Below are 18,615 nucleotides of genomic sequence, written 5' to 3' on the forward strand. Positions count from 1 at the left end.
GCAGCTCCTATGAATTTTTGAGTGTGCATCGCGATGACATACAGGAGGTCTTAGCATATAAAATCATATAGAGTTTGGGACCCCAAGGCTTCCAGTTCTAGCCGCGGTCCTTCCCTTTGACATTAAGACCGCAACATGCTCTCTCAGAGGAAGAGCCCAGCTTCTGCCTTTTAATGAAAGGTGTTCATCATCACCTTGTCAGCAACAGTGTGTGACTACGACAGGTTGACGCCACTTAGTCTCCCTGAGGGGAGCTCCGGCTGTCAGGCAGAATTTGCAGTACTGCCATTTCACCTTGACAGACGAACCAACCTGGACAGGACAGGAGAGCGGGGCCACATAATGGGCCCTCCAGTTGTCTTCACCGTAAGAAAAAAATGATTTGGATGACATTCGAGTTTTATTTGAGTCCTTATAGCTGCATCTTGTTCTGCTGTGCTAGTCATTCTGTGTTTACACCAACAAATGAATCAGAGCATTACTTTCACCATCATTCATCGCCCACGCCATCACATCACCATCCTCGAAAGGCCCTCAAAGGTCAGTGTGGCGGTGATGACCGGTCTCTCCCTCAGCTGCCACGAGCGAGCGCCTTCGCTTTGCCCCAGTTCCCCTTGCATGGCTGAGCCCTGATCGCAGGCGTAAGGGGGGTTACAGTAATGCTAGCTGACATCCTGAGAAGCTGTGATTGCTTAGAGGGCTTTGTGGGCGGGCTGGGTGGATGGTGTGGGTGGCGGCGGAGGGATAGGGGCCGTGTCTCACAAGGACCTTTAACAGCCTTTTAAAAGCTCTGAGAGGGCCGGCCTGACGCCAGCCACTCACAGGAGCGAAATTCGCTGACAGAGCTAAAATGAAGCAGGGGGGTGAGGAAGAGAGAGGCGAGCAGGAGCGCGCAGCAGTTCCTGGAATGCCTTTTGAGTTTATCGCGTAGTCCTGTGATCCCTGCGATGATCTAGACACGCCAAGACCTAATCGCCCTCACTGTAGTCACTGTGTAATTACAACCATTTGCACTAAATAATTCACCAGAAGCAACCGCTGAAATAACATCCAGCACTCATGGAATGCACTTCTGTGAGCTTTTCCACTGCAGCCTATTACACCACTTTAGTCTCTGTCGGGTCAGCCCGGCCACTGAGATAGAGACATCCTACATTACAATCCTATGACCCGGCACCACTCACAGCAAGCTCACAGAGTGCTGTGTTTGACCTACTAAGGTTTGACTAAATTGGCTAATACCATGATCCTCTGTTTCTGTGGACAATTGTCCGTCAGACCGAGAGAAAAAAAAGAAAGACATTATCCAAAAAGAACACTAAAGTCCCGGGTAGCTTTATTACTCTCATTTCTTCAATAACTCCCTCAGACTTCCAGTTGCGTGCCATATTTCATCTGGCGCTGAAGAATGAGTTTTCTGACAGCGAACATGAGAAATGCAAGAGACTCAATGGGCACTGCTGGAGGGGGGGCAGCCTACCCACAGAAGATCACAGCAGTGGCAATGAATGCATCAGGAAACACTGCTGTAGGCGAGCATAAGTCAACAGTGCCTAATGTGAGTCTTTGGTATGCATGATGTTAAATAGATTGTGAAAATGCTCTTTTCATGACTAAGATGGAGCTTTTCATTAATCCTGGAGCTGAACCTGCCTCCGCAAAACAACGAGCATCCCTCGCGGGAAAGACAAAACACCCACGGTGGGCTAGAGGGATCTCAGAAGAGCTCTCATATACTCACTCGCTTTGCATCCGCCCCCCTAGCTGTGGCGTGCATTTGCATGTTTGTAGATATGTGTTACACGTCATATGTGTAGCGTGCGGTAATAAGTGTCTATATTCCCGAGCATGTATCATTCCCCGCATGTGCTTTTCAACGTGTACGCTTTTGTGCTCTGTGTGCAGAGTGTAGGTGGATGTGGTTGAGGCAGATATTCACACAACTTAAATCGTATTCTGCCTTTTAAGTGTGCGTGCGCAGCAGTTGGTCAGAGGAGATATAGGGTTTTGATTTTATTTTAGGCAGCCCCTGTTAATGATGCCCGCATGTAGAGGATTAAAGAAAAAGCACGTAAATATTCACATGTGTGAACGCTGATAAGTCTGCTACTTTTTTTAATTTGCTGCGATATGAAAAACACAGGAATAACTCGCACATCTCCATTTAGCACAAATCCTCCCTCTGCTTGTTCCTTGCCTTCTTTCCTTCCTTCCTTCAGCTCTACCTTCCATTAATTAAAAGTCAGCGTTAAGAAAACGTCTGTGCAAACACATTTGTGCACAACCACAATTTGCAAGCTAAATTGCAGTGCCAGAGTTGCAATAGAGGTAGATTATCACATAAATTGAATCATGCCACTTCGCCTTTGTGTGCCTGCATGTACGTCCCCACCAGTGATTGCAACTTTCACTTTAATAGGCCAGTGCCACTAGTGGCTGTAAGCGGTGCACCACAGATTCCAAATAAAACAGGTTTCACTGTCAAACTGTCATCCTGTCATGCTTTGTTAAAAAGAAGGCTGAGGCAGTTTAATCAGCCGTTGCAAAGTTAAATGAATCACCACAGGACATCAGATGATTCAGACTTCGCTTTGGTGCCCGTAGACGCTAATTCTGGGGCACATCAGCCATATAGCAGCCATAAAGCTTTCTTCATGTTTTGTCGATTCTCCAGAACCCGCACAACACTAATCTCATCACAGCAAGCCCAGCAATCTATTTCTGAGGCGAGCCATTTTTTTGAATCAAACTCCTTCCTCCCAGCTGGCAGAGTGTGAGCGTAAGAACCGGAGCTGTCCGCAGGTAACGGCCCAGGCATCCATTTGTAATGCTTATGTCTGAGCCAATAATTGCAGCCCCTTTATCAACACCTGGGCTGATAAGTGGTGCCTGTGTAGAAATCTCCTCTGCAACAGAGGGAGTGATTGTAGAAAAACAATGTAAAAACCTACATCTACTACTGTTTAAACTGCCGTTTTTTTCCTCATGCTGTCCCAATTGGAAGTGAGGCAACAGAGCGGCTAAAAGCATCTGTAAGGTTTCATTATAAATCTCTGAATACAGGAAATCCATTCAACAAGAATGTCACCTTAAGTGAATGGATACACTGTAAAATCAGAGAAGTAGAAAAAGAAAGTAAATATAACTATAAATATGAATTTACTTTATATCTTAGTGTTACGTTTACTTGAAATTTAGCTGTATTTGCTTAATTTTGTCATGTTGTTGCTTCTTAAAAATTACATGTGAGGTACATTGTTCTTTCTTAGTGTTGGCAACTTTAATGAACCCAGACAGTCTGACTAAACTTGATCATGACAAAGAGGATTTTGCCACTGATGAAGTTAGGAGATCTGCAAGTTCTGTTTTGTTGACATGTTTAATAAAATACAAATATGACTCACTAGTTGACTAACCGGCAGAATACAGAATATAGCACAGTACACTTAGTTTACTTAAGTAGCTAAAACTTGGGAAAGACTGATATAATTAAACGTGTCATTTTTAAGTTGTAACAACTTCATAAAATTAAGTAAATTTAACTAAACTTTAAGTAAAATTAGCAATTAGATAAAAAGTTAAGATTAAGATTAATAGTCATATTTACTTACTTTCTCAGTTTCCTCGATTTAAAAATAAAGTAAAATAAACCTTTTTTTTAGAGTGTAGTTTCAATGACAGTTTTTTTTAAAAGTGGGATGTATAATTCAGGCTTGTCCCCATTATAGAGGAACACATTTGGGACGATATTTTACTGCACGACAGGCATCCAGACATCTGTGTGTGCACAAAGACGCCAATCTTTGGGGGCGTCATCCTCACTCGAATGGATCCTATTGTGCCCATGACTGCAATAACCAGAACAAAGGCAGCATTTTAGAGTATAAGAGAAACATTTACCATATGGATTTGGAACAAATTGCTTATGTGATGGTACAATTTGAAATACATTTGGGTGACAAATGAAAAGAGAAAACAACATAAAGGTGTTGGGCCGTCACAAACAGCCACAACAGCTTCAGCGCTCATTTTACAAGAACACTGCTCTTCCAAAAGATATCCCCTAATTGTTTTGATGATGACTCTGGAGAGTGCTGTCTAACACGTCGGTCAGAAATCTACTGTTGCAACACTGAAACTATGTTTCTATGCAACTAATTTGCACAACAAATATGTTTTGAGAGAAACATTATACTGAATGGATTATGTTTTGTATCATCATAAGGAAACGCTTGAATCAAAAGTCTGGTAAATGGATGGACTTTGTATCGCGCCTTTCTAGTATTCTGATCACTCGAAGTACTTTAACACTATATAGGGGTGTCTCAAGTATCTGAGGACATTAGTGACTTAGCCCAGACCTTAGTAAGGGGGAAAATCCAGGATTTTTTTTTAATGTATAAGCTCTATTTGCTTTTTAAATCTACTGGTATCTTATTTAACAATAAAACTTTTTTTCTGGCCTTCAGCGACATATCATGACACCACAAAAGGTTCTGTCCGACCGCGCTGCAATCATACTGTAGGATGGGATTTATTTTTTGAAGATTTATTTTATTTGGTAGATAATGTCATTGTATTCTCTTATTTATTTAAACAAATATTCACTACATATTTCTATATACTCAGAAAAATACAGATTTATTTTTTTCCCCACCATTATTTAAAATTCTTCATCGTCTCCTACAGTTGTATCGGGCTTGAACTACACTGCCCCCACCATCTCCAGTGGGACTCCTATGTTTTGTCCATATCCGTAAGTTCTCAGAAAGTGTGCATACAGATGAAATGATCGCAGTGTATGGACAGAACCATCCATCCCCGTGTCCATACGTAACGTTGAGCATAAATGGGCCCTAATCCTACAGCAGTCATCTTACCTCAGCGTCACACCATCCACTAACCCTTCTTCCTCCTGATGAGAACCTCAGCTCATATACATGTTATCTGATCCATGTCAAACAAGTGAAGCTGAGAAATGTAACATATACCCTGGAGTAAGTATTCAGACCCTTAACTTAAGTAAAAGTACTTAAATAACACTATAAAAATACTATGTTAAGAATAAAAATCTTACATTGAAAACTTTACTGAAGTAAAAGTAAGTAAGCATAATCAGGAACATGTACTTTAAATATTAAAAGTAAAAGCAACCAATCCCCAAACATTTAAAACATAAAAAACAAAACAAAACAAAACACAAAAGGCTCAGGATTATTAAAATAAATGAGAAAATGACTTAAATGTTTATCAGAAATAGTTGCCAATTATTTTTTTTGGCAATAAACTGATCAAATAATTAACTTATTGTTTCAGGTTTACTTTTATTAACTGTTGGGCAGTATCATTTGCAATAAAATATCACATTTTGTGTTTTATATAATTTTCTTATCCTCTCTATGCAAAACTCTAATTTGCAAAGTTACTACTCATTAAAGCTTTCAGATAACTGTAATAAAGTTGTAATTAAAGTAATACAATATTGCATTATACAGTGGCATGAAAAGAACAGACTCAAGTAAAGTACAAGTACCTTAAATATGTACTTAAGTATAGTTCTTGAATACGTGTACTAGTTACATTCCACCGCATATTCATGGTTTGCAGAAATCTACGATGCCAACATTTAATTGACATTTTATTGCAAATGAGATGTTATCTCGAAAAAAATGTACACAATTTAAATGTTATATATTCTTGATATACTTTTTTAAGAACTGAGAGAAACTGCACACTAAACTCTGTCCAAAGATGCTAATCTGAGAAGAGGTTTCAAGGGAAAGTGAGCACAAATGGGATATATAGAGTGCAGTGCAGCGTGATCACAGTGGATGGTGCCTCTGTCCGGTTACACCCACACTCAGAGGTGGAAAGAATATCCAAGCAGGAGCATTGCTATGTTGTTAAATTTTACTCAGGCCACACTTGAGCTCAACTTAAAAAAAAAACAGCTCAGAAAGTATCTATCTAAGTATCTGAAGTATTTCTTACATCACTAAAAGCGCCTTGGTTGTGCTGGGTTATAATGGTGGAGGAGAGGGAAGATAAAGTACGTCTAAAAATGGTTGCTGAAAAGCTGCTGTGTGAGAGCTGCTTCTTTTTCTATTATTTCATTATGCAGGTGCGATTCGGCAGAAGCACTGAAATCAGCAAACATTACACAACCGCCCGTGAAAAGCGGGAGAAGAAATCACAGGTGATAGTTTGGGAAAATAGGAGGCAACAGTTACTGGTAACATCAGGCCTGTCACGGCTCTCAGCTCTCTGGTGTCATTGTAACTGTCACTCTTTGGGTGGAAAAGAAGCGAACACAGGAGTCTGCAGCTCTTTTATGGCTGCTATAATTTCATGTCGGGCAGAGAATGCATTCAGGAGCTGCTCGTTAATATAGATTGTCTTGGAAGGTCCCATGTCTATATGTTAATGCGGTTTATTAATGCAAAGGAGGGAATAGTGGGGACAAAGAAGGAGTGGAGGTGGTTTTGAGGAACGAGCTAAGGGTGGAAGGGAAATCTAATATCTTGATTTAGTGGATTTTATTTGATGTGTGATTATTGAAAGACTTATTCCTCAAATATTTGTTTCCTCCCTGGCTGGTTTAATGAAATCATGACTAAATCTCCACTTTATCTGACTGACTATTTCAACACAAAAAGGTGCATATTCCACATTATAATTAGTCATGGTATTAAAATGCATCATGATCTATTGTCCTATCTATAGGTCTATTATTAATTCACCTTTAACTTCTTTTTTACAAAACAAAACATAGCCCATATTCCGAATGTATTTCTTGGTTTTTATTAGATTTGATTAATGCTAACTGATGGTTTTGGTATCTTTTGTTGTATTTTTCTCTATGATGTTAGTTTAGTTGTTTTGTTTTTTTTAAATATTCTTCTTTTTTTCGTTATTGTTTGTTGTTTTCAAGTTGAGAGGGGTCCATTTGGCTTCTTGACCTCTCCTGACACATTTCTTATTTTTAATTATATGGGTTTTATGTAGTTTTATGAGTGTGCAAATAAACTAACTATTGTGTAGTTCAGTGAATACTATTGTATTTGAAGCAGATTTAAAGGAATACTTCACCCCCACAAAAGAACATTTGCATATCAGTTTCTCACCCTTTGATATGTAGTATTCATGAGGAGATCTTTGTTTTTCTTACATGCCTCCACAGTGAACGAAAAATCCCAAAACAGAAAAAATGATATCACAACATCTGTTTCCAAACTCTCACACAACTCTTGTATATGATCCAAGTCTTATTTTTTCAGTCGTAAGTTAGGGTGTTGCCTCCTAACTAACCCTTCAAACACCAAAGTCACACAATAACACAAACAAAGTGAGTAATTAAGGCAGCGATAGACATGTTGCTCCCGTGTTCAGCAAACTAAAACTGGTTTTGACAATGGAGTCTGGCTTCCAAGAGAGCAAAGATAAATTTCACTTCCTGTTCAGTTCCTGTCTGTTTTGGAAGCACTGAACGTATGACTTGAGTGAGACTTTGATTATACTGCGCGAGTTGAGTGAGTTCGTAATCAGATTTTTTTAATATCGTTTTTCTGTTAAATGCAACCTGCTTTTACTACAATTCAAGAACAAGAATTTTCTCTGTTTTTGGATTCATTGTTTACTGTGAAGGCATGTGAGAAAAACAAAGGTTTTTGTAAAAGAATTAAAAGTTAAACGTGGTGAGTAAATGACGATCATTTAGGGGGTAAATTATTCCTTTAATCAATGTGTTTATAGTAATATTGGATCAAAAAACTGTGACATGAGAGGTTTCCCCTGTGGTCACAAAGATTTATATGCGGTTTTACCCGACCTCATGGCTCCTTGTTATGATTTAAAGGCCACAACTCAGTTGTTTGGATCCACTCTCATAGCCTCAGTTTACATCCATTGTTTTACATCCGTCATTTCACAGCAAAAATGAACTAAATGCAACTTGCCCAGCACCAAACAGCAGAAAAATACAGTTAGCAACAAGCTGGTGAACGAAGAGACAGAAATTCCCCTCAGGAGGAAGCAACAGAAAGTAAATTTCAGTCTTACATTCACCAGGTGGCCAAAAACAGAACTCCAAATGAATGATAATGCTTCCTGTCTGCTGAATCTGTAACAAGGCAGATGTTTGCTTAAAAATCTGTTATTGTAAGTTTCTCTTTAGTGTGTGATGTTCCTGGCATTGTAAGACTACAAGATATGTAGGTTGTTTTTTTTATTTGTGTTGTTTTGTTCCTCACATTCTGATCTGATTTGGTCAAGGTGTGTATGGGGAACACAGGGGCGTGAAGCTGGGAAATTAAAGTTGAACATAAAGTTTACTGGTAGAATATAGAAAAGTGGGCTAAGTATTTGGTCCTTCCTACTCCTTATACAACTTAATTATTTTGGTTGCTGAATATGCTTGCCGGTTTTTCTTGTTTTGTTTTGCATACTTACATGCATGGATTGATTTCTTTCAAAAAATACTGGAAGATATGACAAGTTACAATTTACAAGAAAAATGGCCAAAACTTAGCAAAAGAAAAGAAAAGAAATCATAAAAAATGTAAAATACAAACAAAAAATAAATATATAGATAAATAATAATAATTAATAATAAAAGTAATGTAAACTTAGTTTTCTGGACATTCTTTCCCTATTTTTTTTTTTATATTATCTTCAATTAATCTCTCTCTCTCTCTCTTTTTCTGTGGGACATCTCTTGCCAAGTTGCTCATTGCCTTTATATTCAGATTTTCAAAAGAAATCAAACCAGTCTGCTCGCGTATCAAATGTTCAAATGCATATGAAAGGCATCTTGAACACCGCACAAGAAAACTGATGTCGTTCCAGGTTTCACAGGGTTAATGCATTCAAGGTTTCACTTTCTCTTCAAACTCTACTAAAGTTCTTGGTTCCCTGTGGTCTAAGTTTCCCAGAATGCCTCTTGACATCCCCAACAGAAGATGAGCGACTATGTTAGAGTAATTTTTTCAGCACATATGGACCTGTGGGCACACGAGTACAACTACACATCCAGCGTGTGAATATGTAACTGTGATCTCGGCTGCTCCTTCCACTCCTGCAGTATTTTTCCCCCAGCTGCCTTTTAGTCTGTTGAGGCCACTTATGGTGTAGAGAGAGTAAAAGTGAAAGAGTGATGCCTCCACCCGCTCTGTGATGTAGGCCGACTGCTCCCTGTGTGAACGCTGAACATTGGTGCACTATTGAAAGAGCTGCTCTCTGTGTATTTTATCAGTCTACTATTTCAGTTCTTTTACTTATCCTAATCCATTATATCTAGTTTTTATATTTGTGTTTTTTTGTCTTTTGTTGTTTTATGGCATTTTAAAGTGTATGCACTGTTGTATTTGTAAATCTATGGCTGTATAGTTGCTTGTGCATACATAGATTTATGTATTGCTTATATTTTATGATGTCAAATCGTGGATATATTTTATTAATTCAAGTTCTGAATCTAGTTAACTGTCAGCATAATTGTGAATAAACTAAAACACAAGGGCTGTCAGAGTTAACACCTTAACCACAATGCAATTAAGGTCTGTACAGAACACACTTTTTTTTAAAATTGCATTAATCACCGGCTGACATTCCTATCTAATGATCCTGTAATCATATGAAACTAGAAGACCTATGGTATCCAGAGGGGGCTATATAATGCTCCAAAGTTAGGATCGATTTTGGCGAGGAAAAATGGCATCGCCACTTCACAGGAGTCCCTTGACCCCCCCATCTCAACATATCATAATGAAAATAGGTTCTATGGATACCCACGAGTCTCTCCCTGACAGAGATGCCCACTGTATGCTAGTCGCATGCAGTTTGGGGGGAAAAAAGCATGCAGTTTTTTGCATGCAGTATAAATGTGTCATTTTGTATTTGAATATTTCTGCGTTTTGGAGTCTTGCTATCACCTATGAGCTGAGCATATAGGTGCAGCTAATCAGTCTGATGTCAGTGGGCAACTGCATCGCCAAAGACAGCAAGGCACTATTTTGGAGTTTGCAAATCATTACAGAGCTGTAGATGAAACCTAACTGAAGAAGTTAACTACAGCGTTGCTAAATGGGTGGAAACTGACTGCAGACCAGTTGACATCATGGAAGACTGAAGTGACGTCCTCAGGTTGGCACATTGTGAAAAGCCATATGCCTTAGTATTGCGGGGAACAATAGTTTCACACATACAGGACCTGTATGAATCAGGGAAAGCAACTAATCTGGAGCTCCTAAAGAGTACAAATGCCATCATTTGATTCCCAGTCAAACAATCTAGTAAGAATTGCTTTACCTTGTCTATATGGATTTCAAAACAATGGTATTTTAAACATGCAGGGGAAAAAATATGAACAATCACAGGTAACTGTTGATATTCAGTCATTAATCAGGATTAAAAGAACTAATCGTTTCATTGACCTACTGTCAACACAAAAAAAGGCATCATCACCAAGTATGATTACATAGTTGTGCAGTATGCTGCTTTTAAAAAAACAACAGAAAAAACACCCAACACTCAGATATTGTCATGTTTTTAAAAAGGTAAAAAGTTTTCCATTGATGCACTCCAGACATATTTATGTGCCACTGTGCCCTCTATGTTTAGCCAGTTATCCAAATAAATATGAAAAACACATCACAAACAACAAAATGGCCCCAAAAATGCACAGTGGGTAAACAAAAGCTGCTTTTATAGGTGTCAAAGTGCTTTCAGTTGAATTTCTACTTCAATGGAGGTGTGTATTTATTATGTACATAAAAGCACAACAAAGCACATTTCCCTTCTATCAGTGTAACAGGCGTACTGCAATCTAACAGACGTGCTCCACCTGCACCTCTGTTTACAGAATATTTATTGTTGTCTGTGGATAACGAAAATGTTTTTCACGTTTATGTTAAAGCACATGAATTGTGGGGTGGATCTAATGGATACATTTCATATTCTTATGTTATCTTTATACATTCACTCACATTCAACTGAGCAAAAATGATTTCCTTTTACCTTATTGTTGTACAACTAGACATCAATATTTAAAGAGACACTTTGCTAATTTTCAACCAGCTTTGTATCATAACAATGTGAGTAGTATGTGTAAATGAAGTTGGTAAACCTCTCCACGTCTAGCAAGTTTTGTGCTGTTGCTTGAACTACAGGCTGCACTTTCCCACTTTTGTATTGCCCGCCACCCATGCACCCAGCATGGACACAAAGAGTAAAGAAGTGGATCAAACGGTAGACCGACCCCTCCCTCCCTCTCTCTCAAACTCAGACCAAACTCCAATTAAACAGTAAAACTAAGCAGCACTGACTGAATTTAACCCAAGATTTTCTTACTGTGTTGCTCATTATGTTTCCAATAACATGTTTTAGTTTCTTGTTTAACTGTAACACAAGTTTGCATTACGTCATTCACCGTAGCATCTATTAGTCTAATGTGGTGCAGTGCATTCTGGTAGTTGTAGGTTTTTTTTTTACATCTTGAGCTAAAGCAAAAGCCGCTGTTCTTTTTTGTATGTTTTCTCTGGTCATGTAGCACCAGTCTCGAAAGTATTTGTGTCTTGCTACTGCAATAAAAGGAAAGCAGCAGACAGAAACATGATTTAAAAGGAGAAAGGTTACTGAAGCTCTTTGTCAAAGCCACCAGACTCGATTGACAAAAACATTAATTTTACTTTGCAAGATACTGGAGTTGCTGGTCTACTGCTGAATCGATTACTTAGTTGCTCATTTCCTTCTTCCCATGTTTTTTTTTTTTTTTAAGAAATACAGCCTATTTGCTCAGGTTTCAAAGGGCACAAAAAAGTTCAGACACTTTAAAAGTCAGTTTTTGGTACTTCTTAGTGAATGACAATTAACTATGTGGACACTAATGAAGCATACCCTGCGGGATGCTCTGAACTCTAAGAAATCTTCAAAGATATTACTTCCTGGAGCTCCAGGCGTGGACTGATTGAACAAATGGACTCAGGCATGCAGCGAACATTAAATGGACTTGAGTAAAGGTGAGTGTAACTTGATGACAGATTCGCAGGCGAGAGGCAAGATGCTCTCGAACCCTTGTGTAAGATAATGTGTATAATCCACTGCAGGGATGTTAAGTGCACTCATTTCACACTCCATTTCACACAACGCTGCCCCAGGAAGAATCTGTGTGTATGATGACTCAGGAAATGCACAGCATCACTCTTCTGGATCTTTCTGTTGTTGTTTCTCTCCATTGTTAATAATTTCAAAATCCAATCGTTTTTCCACACTATTTCAGATTTATGACATGTCAGGAACATAATGAGGGCCAAACCCGTGCTATGTGTTCAATTCATATGAGTCGCTGGAAGTCAGAATTTTGTAGCGAATTACTTCACAAGATGGATCGCCGATGTTAAAATGCTATTTAGGGGTCTAATTTCTACCTGTTGCCTTATTCTAAATTTACAACCTAATGCACAAAATTGAAATAGCAGAAGCCAAAGAGATAATAGTGTCTGTTTACCTGCTACAAGGACAAACATTTAATTTACATCCATCAGAAGATAAGGCATCCTTTCAGTGTCAGTGATCCACCATAACTCAGATTAAATGGTCTCCATGAACTCTTGCTGACACATCATCGTGTTTAGGAGGTTTTTACCAGGAGCCGAATTATCCACAAAAGTCTCTACCTCTCCAAAAAAATGGACCAGGTTATTAAAACCAGACCAACTCCCTATGTAGATATGAACTGCTTATTCTCAGGTTGCAAAAGCACAATTATTATTTTCAAGACAACAAACTTATTATATTATATTCCATTTGTGCCAGTATATCCCCCTAAATCCTTCACACTGGACCTTTATCACTTATATGCATCAATTTATGGTGTTAATGTCTTAAATTTTGTACTCTGCTACTTTCATGTTTTATTGCGGGAGACGAATGCACACATTATAAATATTGAGGGGGACTCGTCTCCTGCATCATCCCAGAAATCTACACCAATGTGTGCACACACACAGATATGCAACACAAAGGCATGAAATACTGCAGGGATTTGAAATTGTCATGTATTTATTTAGGTATATTTACCCATTTCTTTTTTTTCCCGATTAAATGACCTGTTTTTCATTTTAAGGAAAAAAAAAAACACAGAGCCTTCTGTGTTTGTAGTGTAGCCATGTTTCTCATTTCCCCTGTCTTTACTATGGAAATGTTTGGAAAACCTCCCCAGTGAGCAGATGGCGTCTGCCGGGAGGAGAATGAAGCTAGAACCTGGACTCTCTATCTGCACACATTTTTCCATTTGCAGCAAAAGCCTTTGTAAAAGGGAACAACAGAGGTCTGCCGGGAATTTAACCATGGGTCTGTTTTGGGAAACAGCGCACGCGTTTGTTTATTGCCGTCTTGCTCTTGGATCCATGCTGCAGTTACAGTAAAGGCTTTGGATGGTGGAGTCTCTCTGCAGGCTGGAGAGCAGGCTCAAACCCTCCCTCCCTTCCTCCCTCTTGGAAAGATTTCAATCACTTTGATCACTGTGGTTTCCATCAAGCGAATGTGTTCATTATTTGACCCCGACAGAACGAAATGTAAAGATGCTCTTGTATTCCCTGGGCAGGCAAATCTACAGCGTGATGGTGTGCCCTCCTTGTGTATTATTAAGCATAGAATGAAGCAATGCTACAGTATCTGCTTACACTCTGGCCCATGACACATTAAAGAGAACTTTGCAGCAGGCAAACCAGGGGTCTTACGCTGAGTCTGCACTTGCTAAACTAACTCGGAGGACAAGATAAGCCAGGCAAAGCTCGGAAAAGTAAATCTAAGGCTGTTTGAATAAGCCCCTGCACCTTCCTGCTGGCTACAATCTACACACACAGTATTCCTCCCAATCTCTCTCCGGGGGAGATTTCTAAAGCATGCTTTGTAGCAAGATCCAGGTAGGCTATCAGTCACTGCAGTTGTGAAGAGCATGCCAACGAGAATAACCCAACGTAAGACATAAAATCTATCTCGTGGGGGCTCGCCATGCAGGCTGGGCGAGATTGAATTAAAATCTATCTTTTTGCTGAGTCAGACTCTTTAGATAATTACCCACTGATATGAGGAACATTTCCCCTCTTGGCTGTAAGTTCACAGGGAATGCAGACAATGGCATATTTGGCTGCAGTCCCCCCCCACCATGAATTGGAGCAATGAGAGTTAGATAGCACAAAGCTAATCTCTGGCCCCACAATAAGGCCCAAGGGAGCAGCCCAAAATGGAAGCAATATTAATAACGAGCTTTCTTTGTGTGTCAGGTGTCTTTGCTTGTCTTATGGTGCTTGACCACAAGTTTATATGCCAGTAGACAAACAGGGGCGTGTATAGGGAGTGGCCTTGGGTGGCACAGGCCACCCCTGAAATCTGATTGACTACGTCAGGTGCCACCGCATTATGATTTTCTACCTGCCTAGTCAGTTTGAACTTTTTGACAAGTAAACTGTTCCACTATCCATACTACTATACTATATAGCATGCCAGAGGAAGATTTAGTATGTCCCAATACTTTGTATTTCAAATGCAGTATGCCAAAATTATCAGGATGTTTTACTACATTCGGTCACATTTTGCAGTATGCAAGCCAGCATGCTTTTCTGCCGATTGCCAGCTGATCGACAGCTGTCAGATGAATGAGACAAATGAAACTGATTGATGACGAGGAATTGAAAAGTAATATAAATGTATTACATTCATCATTGAAGTGAAAGAAATAATCATAAAGATTACCAACATACAAAAATATAGGCAAAACTATAACAGAGAAATGCATATCTAGGCTAATTTTAGTCATATGAAACGTTTGAATCCATAATGTATGCAGTCATAACTTCAGGGTTAAACTACATACATTGCCAAGCAACAGCAGAGCTCTGCAGGTTGATCTCCATCTCTGACGAGCTCCGCCAATGGTGTTTTCTTTGATCTCTATGGTAACAGATATATCAGCAAGAGAGTCAAAGTTCAGGGCACAGTGTTATGAAGAAGTAGTATGTCCCAGTTGTGTTAATACTCGTGCAACAGTATATACCATGAAAGGGCAGCTGTAGTACCAAAAGAAGTATTAAAAAATTAGTATGCGATTTAGACCAGACTCATAAAATTTGCTTATGTGCAATTCAGTCTTACACCTGAGAGGCAGTAATGTGCCGGAGTATTGTCTAGCCTGACTAGTTTTACAAACAAAAAAAACTGATACAACTGTTCAAAAGTTTGTTCCCACAGGCCAATTTATTTTAATCTTTTGGCACTTTAAATCTTTTGGCACTTCATACTTGCTATTGTACTAGTTACTTTTGGAGGAACAATTTCTTTAATACAGTATGGAAGCTTTATTTTACATTTTTGGGGTGTCAGTTTGTTGTGCTGTGATTAGTAGGTCTATTTATCTTTTAAACTAAACTTCAAACAGGAATGTAAAGCTGATATACACTGTTCGATTTTGGGTTGTCCCGGATAAAAGATGACCATCGTGACAGGCACGTGGTGATATCTTTGGTCGTGGCTCTAAAGCGATGGTCTGATGTCGCACAGTGAGAAAGGTTCAAGGTCGGCCATTGCCACGGTCTTGTGATAAACACAGCCAGAGATATAATTCCTGCGTACTGATGTCAATAGACGTATGTCATAGCCTGCAATTCAGTAGCTGTCGTCACTGTACAGTCTCACACATCACATCATGCCATACCATACACATAGATTGTATATAAAGATGTATAACATAACAATTCCCCCAAAATGTAGCTTCTCAATCTCAAAATGCCCCCTGGTGTCTGTCTGCAGTAGAGGTCATAAAGCCCGCCCCTCCATGTTAGTGAATGGGACATAGGCCAAACTAAAAAGTCAAAGTACACACCAAATGCATTTTTCCCAAAGATGGTTTCTGTCACTGTATGTAGTTTTAGTTCAAGTGTTTGTTTTTATGATAAGTTTGGATTTAATGAGTCATTCAATTATACAAAAAGGGGATTTTCCGCCCTGATTGACAGCTGTGTGTGCCAATCTATGTGCTCGCATTCAGTGGAGCCGCTCCTGATTGGTGCGACAGCTGTTTTGCCAGGAACCACAGATATCAGACTCTGGCTCTCAATGACATTACTAGTGCAAGATCGAAGCACCTGTATCCCGGATATTTTAGCCTCACTTAAGCATCGCAGGGGTAAGCTGGGGCACTTCGTCCATTTTTATATAGTCTTTGGTCGTACCCAAGATTGTGAGATCCACGTCGCAGTGTTGCTTGCACTACACTTAAAAGATTGCTAAAAGCTCACAATCTGTAGGAGGCTTGAGAAACTGTAGTGTTAGTAATTAAAATAGGTATGGGTAGTGGAGACAAAAATAGTAAATTAAAGCTATGCCAATGCGTGTGCTCACAGCAGCGCTCGTACTTCAGTGCCCCACCTGGGCCACCCCAGTCAAAAGAAAAAAGTCTGCCACTGCAGACAAACATGCAAATGAAGCACAATATACGTCCCTGTCAACAAAATAATGGCCTTGAAGTAACAACCATGCATGCCTAAGTAACCTATTAAAGTTTGCTCTGGGGGAACACAGCAGCAGTCTCACATCAGCAGTTCTACCGCTGTCTCCAATCTCGCTTCCACTGCCAGGAGGCTGCACATCTGCACAGCACACTGACTGACAATCGATGGTTCACACACCGTTCATCCTCCCCTCTCCCTCCACCTCCACCCCAAAACACTCACAAAACACCACCCAGCCAGCCGGGGTGCTCCCCTACGTGACTCAACTTGTTTCAGAGGCTGAGAGGGAAACACAGAGGTGGAGATTAGATAAATGTGGGGGAGCTGAGGGATAAAGAAGAAGCGGGCTGTTTGCATCCTGTTGTTGCCATTCAGAATCAAACTGGATTGTATTGAAGAAAAAGATTTGTCCACGGTTTGGTTTAATCTCTTTCAAAACTGTAATCACATTTACGCCTGTAGCTCCGGCTGTTTTTTGGGGATATTGAGTCATTTCTTATCATATTTTTAGTGTGTGTGAGAGACTTGGGGCGCCTCTGCAGCGCAGCGAGGCACAGAGCTCCACACACAAAACGCTGCGCCTTAACGCGTAAAAACAATCAATGCACCTACAGTCCTGGGCGTTGCACTTCAATTCAGACATCTACTTTTCAAAACTGTCCTAAAATTATGAGTCAAAAATTGATTTTTGTGTTAACAAAAGAGGTGCACAAAAATGTTTTTGCATCATGGATCCTAATTGTCTCTTCGCTCCGCCTTGAGATTTAACTAAATTTAAGTCACGACGTTTTATAAACATTTGATTTGCAATAGATGACCCATTTTTTTGCGGCTTGGGCGTCTGTACTTACCCCAATCTCCTGCCCGCGAAGAATCCTTTCATAAGAAGTGACCCATATCCAAAGCAAAATCGTATTTTTTGTGAATCTATCAATATGTGAAAGGAGGATTTCCTCGCTTTTTTTGTTTTAAATTAACATCTAAACATTTCTGAATAGTATCCAAAACGAATCCACACGCATGTCGAAGCTGCTGCGTCGATCCCCCAAAATCATCGCGAGCGCTGTCCACGGGAAAAGTGGTGCTGAAAAGTCTTAAGTCCCAACTTTAGGCTGTGAGGAAATAAATGGCACGTCCACTCACTAATACAGCTCCCGAGAAGACAGAATCAGATTTTTACGGGATAATGGAGCGGAGAAGCGCATATCCCACACACCCGAGGCGGAGAGCACTTTCAAGCTGATAGACGGAAGACGATACGCGCCCCGTGCTCTGGATGTGATTGATGTTACAAGCATCGCAGCACACCGCCTTTATCGGGGGGAAGAAATGCACCATCAATGAATGAGGAGGGGGGAAAATGTGTGAATGCCAGATTACAGCATGTAATACCACCAGCGCTTTGGCAGTGGATGCATTTAGTCAAAAGTGTGACATGAAGGCTTCCATTTGTTAAATCTTTACGTCGATTTGGCCGCCTGGTGTCTTTTACCTCTCAGCATTTTTGCACATTTATTTTTCTCTGTGAAGTCTGCACTGACAGTTAATTAAACTAAAACATCTCACTATTTAAGGACACGGTAAGATCATTTGGACTTGATGCAACAATTCTGCTCTGACAAATTAATATTGTCATGTCAGATCTAATGATATTCTGGGACTATCTGCAATATGATAGCGCGCAATCAGTTCAATTACCACGGTGGCAACGGAGGACGTGCAGTGATGGTCTCAAATATGACGCTTCTGGGTCGACTCAAACGTTACAGGTGCTGTTGCGCAGCATATGCAGCGTGTTGAGTCTCAAAGCGCCTGGGATGCTGCTCTGACGTTGACGAACATATCAAGTCCAATCACTGAGAGCGAAAACTCAATCTAGATGCATGTATGTGTGTGTGTGTGTGTGTGTGTGTGTGTGTGTGTGTGTGTGTGTGTGTGTGTGTGTGTGTGTGGCGGAAGCAGCCACATTCTGCAGCAGAGTATATGAAATCCTGTCCAAGGGCATGCCTATATGTGTCCAACATTATCCAGCAAAAAAGCGAGAAATTAGTTTTTAAACCAAGCATGGGACGGTATTATTTGAGACTTTAACGCGATTGATGGATCAATCTTT

General features: G+C 40.0%; 1 protein-coding gene across 1 annotated transcript in view; it reads right to left on the bottom strand.

Annotated features, from left to right (window-relative positions):
- The window catches only part of LOC121949544 (metabotropic glutamate receptor 4-like), a 240,766-nt gene extending 222,967 nt beyond the window's left edge, over positions 1-17,799 (bottom strand). The window contains exon 1 of the mRNA XM_042495264.2: positions 17,354-17,799. The gene's annotated coding sequence lies outside the window, so the exon portion shown is untranslated. The remainder of the gene's footprint in view (positions 1-17,353) is intronic.
- Positions 17,800-18,615: the final 816 nt, after the last annotated feature.

Source organism: Plectropomus leopardus, chromosome 2 (genome assembly GCF_026936395.1).
Source record: "Plectropomus leopardus strain MGB_pleo_1.0 chromosome 2, ASM2693639v1, whole genome shotgun sequence".
Taxonomy (NCBI): domain Eukaryota; kingdom Metazoa; phylum Chordata; class Actinopteri; order Perciformes; family Serranidae; genus Plectropomus; species Plectropomus leopardus.